This window comes from Arachis hypogaea, chromosome 15, assembly GCF_003086295.3.
Source record: "Arachis hypogaea cultivar Tifrunner chromosome 15, arahy.Tifrunner.gnm2.J5K5, whole genome shotgun sequence".
In the NCBI taxonomy this organism is placed as follows: domain Eukaryota; kingdom Viridiplantae; phylum Streptophyta; class Magnoliopsida; order Fabales; family Fabaceae; genus Arachis; species Arachis hypogaea.
This window is the reverse complement of record NC_092050.1, coordinates 43,317,931-43,323,841: the sequence shown is the minus strand read 5'-3', so window position 1 is coordinate 43,323,841 and position 5,911 is coordinate 43,317,931. Positions and strand designations below refer to the sequence as shown.

General features: G+C 38.4%; 1 non-coding gene across 1 annotated transcript; it reads left to right on the top strand.

Moving 5' to 3' along the window:
* Nucleotides 1-679: 679 nt before the first annotated feature.
* LOC112752269 (small nucleolar RNA R71) lies at nt 680-786 on the top strand. Its single transcript, XR_003176715.1, has one exon. It is a non-coding gene; the product is annotated as a small nucleolar RNA R71 (small nucleolar RNA).
* The last annotated feature ends 5,125 nt before the right edge of the window (nt 787-5,911 follow it).

Below are 5,911 nucleotides of genomic sequence, written 5' to 3'. Positions count from 1 at the left end.
CTCTTTGCCTATGCCTTCAAGTAGATTCTCAATCCTTGAGAGTCTGTCATCAAATGATGGTGGATTGGGATTAGAGGTGGAAGGATGAGGAGTGTTATTTTGGTTTTGATATGGATGTGGAGAGGTGTTGTCATGGTAGTGTTGATATGTTCTCTGTGTGAATTGTTGGTGAGCTGCATTGTTGTTGGCGTTGTGATGTCTCCGATCTTGCCCTTGATCTTGTTGATTTCCCCACCCAAAGTTTAGGTAATTCCTCCAACCAAGGTTGTAGGTCTTGGAGTATGGATCATGGTTTTGCCTAGGTGAATTCCCAATGTAGTTGGCTTGCTCCTGACTACCCTCTGCTTCTTCATTCACTCCTTCTTGGGTTGCTGGTGAAGTGGTTATTGCTGCTACTTGGTTCCTCTCCATCTTCTTGGTGAGGTCTGCCAGCTGCTTGGTAATGAGCTTATTTTGGGCCAACAGAGCATTTAATACATTGTTTAGCTCCATCACTCCTCTAGTGTTCCCTCTTTCAGAAGCATAGAAATAGTCATTTTCTGATACAGTTTTAATGACATCTATGGCCTCCTCAATGGTCTTCTTCTTGTTCAGAGATCCCCCGGATGAGTGGTCTACTGCTTTCTTTGATTCATAAGAAAGGCCTTCATAGAAAATGTGTAGCTGCACCCATTCATTGAACATATCTGGTGGACACCTCCTTGTCAGGTCCTTGAACCTCTCCCATGCTTTATATAGACTCTCACCATCTTGTTGCCTGAAAGTTTGGACCTCATCTCTCAGCCTGTTGATTCTTTGAGGAGGATAGAATCTGGCTAAAAATTTTTTCACCACATCTTCCAAGTTGTCAAACTCTCCTTCGGAAAAGACTCTAGTCACTTGGCTGCCTTATCCTTGAGTGAGAATGGAAATAAGAGCAGTCTATAGGCGTCAGGATGAACACCATTAGACTTCACCGTGTCACATATCCTCAGGAAGGTGGTTAGATGTTGATTGGGGTCTTCTTGGACGCCTCCTCCGAACGAACAGTTGTTCTGAACAAGGGTGATGAGCTGTGGTTTTAGTTCAAAATTGTTGGCATGGATTGTTGGCTTTTGAATGCTACTTCCACATTTTCCTGGGTTTGGATTGATGTAAGAGCCTAAAACTCTTCTCTCCTCCCCAGCATGATTTGCTCGACCTTCTCTGCCATGGTTGTGAGTTTCTTCTTCATGATGGTTTTCCATGTTTTCTTCCATGTTTGATTCAAAGTATTCCTCCTCTTCCTCGGCACCAACTACTCGTTTTTCTCTTGCTTCCCTCCTTAATCTAAGGAAGGTCCTCTCAGGTTCTGAATTAAAGGAATTTGAAGCCCCGCTTCTTCTCCCTGTCATACAAGCAACAAAGCACAAGCAAGGAAAATAGATGCAGAAAGTATTTCTGTTAGAATTACTGTTAGTGTGAGTGATGCAATATATCAAACACTTAGTGGGTTAGTGAACTGAATTTTAAATAACTAAAAAAGAAACGAAAAAGTAGGGGGAAGGGAAGAAATTAACTAAAACTGAAAGTAAATTACTCAAACAGAAAATTAAATCAAACAAACTAAAAATGCTCAATCTAGTTATCCTCCAATTTAATCATTGTTGATTCAAAATCAATCCCCGGCAACGGCGCCATAAACTTGATACGCGGAAACTTGTCTCGTAACAAATTTCCTTCGGCAAGTGTACCGAATTCGTCGTCAAGTAAAAACTCACAATAGAGTGAGGTCGAATCCCACATAGATTGATTGATCAAGCAACTTTAATTAGAGGAATGTTCTAGTTGAGCGAACCAGAATTTGAGTTGAGAATTGCAGAAAATTAAATGGCGGGAAAGTAAATAGCAGAAACAGTAAATGCTGGAAATAAAGAGCTGAATGTAAATGGCGGAAAGTAAATTGCAGAATATTAAATGGGAATGGGATATATGCTCATAAAAGTAAACGGCAGAAAATAAAGAGAATGGGTAAGATCAGAAATGGGGATTTCATTGGGCTCAGGAGATGTTGCATTCTCCGGATCAAGTTCATTTTCATCTCTTCCTCAATCAATGCATTCATTGATCTCCTTGGAAATCTTAAGTGATCGAATTACAATTCCTTGTAATTCAATCTCTCAAATCTTGATCAATAGCTAATTCCTTGGTCAATTGCTCATGAGAAGAGATGAAGTATGGTCACTGATTATACCACATGCATTTCCCAAATCAAGTGTTGGAAGGATTATAGTCACATATCCATCCAAACCCAATTTGGTCCAGCATGAGAAAGCATTTCTAGCATGATCCCTTCATTCCTCTTTCAAGGTTCAGAAGGGATCCAAGTATGAATAGCTTCTTTTCCAAGATAACTACCCAATTGGATGAAGATCGAAAGCTTTCTAGTAAAATCAAGAGAAAAGATAGAAGAAGGAGAATGAAAACTAAAATTGATCCATCAAATTACAACAGAGCTCCCTAACCCAATGAAAGGGGTTTAGTTGTTCATAGCTCTGGAAAATGAAAACAAAGATGGAGAATACATGCTGAAAGTAAAACTAGAAGTGTAGAGAAATTAAATACAGAGAGTAGTTCTATGCCAAAGGCTCCCTAAAGTTTCCAGCTCTCCTAACTAATTCAAAGCTACTCCTATATATACTATTCTTCATATCTTCTAGTTGGCTCTTCAAGTCTTGGGTATGGGCCTTTGGATCCTGAGTTTGAAGCAGTTATCTTCTTCATTGGGCTTAGCTTTGCTTGCAGAGAGAAAGTGTGAAGTAGGCAGGGACTTTTAGCTCAGGACGTTAGTGGTGTTAACGTTAAGTGAAAGTGTGGGTTCGAGAACGTTAGTGACAATCACCTTTTTCACTAACGTTGCTCACCCAAGTATTAGCCACGTTAACCTCAATGTTAGTGGCACAAACGTTACCACTAACGTTGCCTCTTGGTCCTTCGCACACGTTATTGGGACTTACCTTTCCCAATAACGTTGATAAGCCTCCCCCTTCCCTACGTTAGAGTCCACGTTAACTTAGTTAACGTGGCTCTTAACGTAAGCTTGCCAATCCTTCGAGAACGTTAGTGACACTTACCTTTGTCACTAACATTCCAATGTGCCCCTATTTCTCATGTTAGAGTCCACGTTAACTAGGTTAACGTGGCTTCTAACGTAGTAATGCTAGCCATCTCCAACGTTAGTGACAAAGGTGAGTGTCACTAACGTTGGCTCATCATCTCTTTATCCACGTTAGCTTCCACGTTAACTAAGTTAACGTGGGAGTTAACGTTGCTCATGGTGGCTCTTGGTGGTTCACCCCAACGTTAGTGACAAAGGTAAGTGTCACTAACGTTGGTGACCAATTGCTCTCTCCACGTTAGCTTCCATGTTAACTAAGTTAACGTGGGAGTTAACGTGGCTTATGGAAGCTTGGCCAACGTTAGTGACAAAGGTGAATGTCACTAACGTTGGCTTCCCTTTTGCTTCTTAACGTTAGAAGCCACGTTAACTACGTTAACGTGGCAACTAACATGGCCAATTATGAGCTTGGTCCAACGTTAGTGACAAAGGGGAGTGTCACTAACGTTGGCCTTATTATCTTCTTCCATGTTAGAGTTCACGTTAACTTAGTTAACGTGACTCTTAACGTGGGCTTATGATGGCTTCGAGAGCATTATTGGCGATTACCTTTCTCATTAACTTTGTAAGTTAGCACCCATTTCACGTTAGAGGTCACGTTAGTGGACTAACATGACTGCTAACGTGGTTCTTCTTTGCTTCCTTTGTCCTGAAATCAAGCATCAAAGTGCATCAAAGTTCTAGTCCAAGTCATGAGTCATGCATCATCCAATTTATCATATAATTCATGCAAAATCCTCATGAAATCATGTAAAGTGGACAATGTATGCTTGAATCAAGATGTAAGTGAATATCTACCCAAAACTAGCTTATTTTCTAAGAAAATGCATGAAACTACCCTAAAAACAGTAAAGAAAAGGTCAGTGAAACTGGCCAAAATGCCCTGGCATCAACGTGTTATTAGATTCTTCCCTAGCTAGATACAATTCACTATTTACTATTTTACTCTATCAAAATGTTATAAAATTGAAAAAATAAACCTAATAATAATCATAATAATAAAGCCTTACATACAAAAATTTCATTCAGGCATTTCTCCGAACATGTGGTGTGCAGAGTTCAAAACAGTAAATTTCAGTTTAATCTAAGCAACATTCGACCCAGTAATTTAAGAAAGATACAGCCAACAACAATTTCAGTCCAGAAACATAAGTTTTAACAAACCTAAGCCTAACCAAAATTTCTAAAAACAGAATTAAAAAGCAGTGAAAATAAAGAAAAGAAAGACAGGGAACAGGGAAAGGGAACCTGCATTGATGAAAGGAGGAAGAAGAACGGAGAGGCGGTGGGGTGGTGGTGATGTCGCGGTGGCACAGAAGGTCGCCGCCGCTGGTGGTTGCCTGTCGGTGCTTGAAGACGCGGACAGAGGGTGACTCCACGAACAGGGGTGTCGCACGCAGGAACGAAGAAATGGAGAAATGGGGAAGAAAGAGAAGAAGGAAGAGAGAGAGGGTAGGCGATGGTGGTCGCCGGTGGTGGTGTCGGACAGAGGCAGCGTTGAAGAGAAAGCGAATTCAATCAAAGGATACCTAGAATACCTAGCGAAGTCAACCAAAGAATACCTAGCTTGAATTTGGGGAAGTATGCGTTTGTGAACTTTGGAAGCAGGAGTTGAGAAAATGTGTTTTTAGTGATAAAAATCGACGACCTATTTGTCGATTTTATTCAAATTTATCGACGGCAAAGGTGTCGATATTTTAAATAATAAAATAGACGACATATTCGTCGATTTTAATATAAAAAAATAACACATATAGCGTCTATTATATAGATTAAATTTAGACCGTTCATTCCATTTTAGAAAGTAATCTAGATCGTTCAAATTTATCGACGGCAATGTTGTCGATATTTAAAATAATAAAATAGACGCCATATTCGTCGATTTTAATATAAAAAAACAACACATATGGCGTCTATTATATAGATTAAATTTAGACCGTTCATCCCATTTTAGAAAGTAATCTAGACCGTTCAAATTTATCGACGGCAAAGTTGTCGATATTTAAAATAATAAAATAGACGCCATATTCGTCGATTTTATTTTCGACTTCTGGTTCGCCTATCATATGACGATAGTAGGGAAATAAATTAATGCATTATAAAAATATCGACGACTAGGCCGTCGATTTTAATATTTTTATTTTTAATTATTTTTTTAGTAATATCGACAGCAGGCCGTCGAAAATTATCGACGGCAGAAATAGCCGTCGATTTTTGCCGTCGATAAACACGCTTTTTCTTGTAGTGTGCAGCTTTGTTTAAAATCACTGTGTTAACCGCCGCTAAATTGACAGATAACGACTGATTTAAAATCTGCCTCTAATATGGCGCCGCTATCTGCCGCCTGTCTTGTAGTGATATTATGCACATAATATTTTTTATTTTCAGGATAAAGTAAATTTGCTTTTATTTTTAGCATATTTATTCTTCAGTGGTGTGAAAAGAAAATTCAGAAAATGTCATTTATAATTTTAAATTTTTTTACTTACTTTTTTACGAAATTCCAAAGAGAAAAAAATTAAAAATAAAAGATAAACAAACCCCTCATTTCACTGATATTTTTTCTAATTCCCTTCACCGATTTTTTTTATTTGTTTATGTATAAATTATAGGGGTCATAGTCCCACCACTATATAATATCAGACAAATCAATTTAAGAGTATATACTTAAAAATATTGGAAAAATTGAGATCAAACATTTTTTGTGGAGATATTAATTTTTGCACTTCTTTTAAAATATATAAAAAAAAAAGTTTATATGGGTTGGTTTTGTGA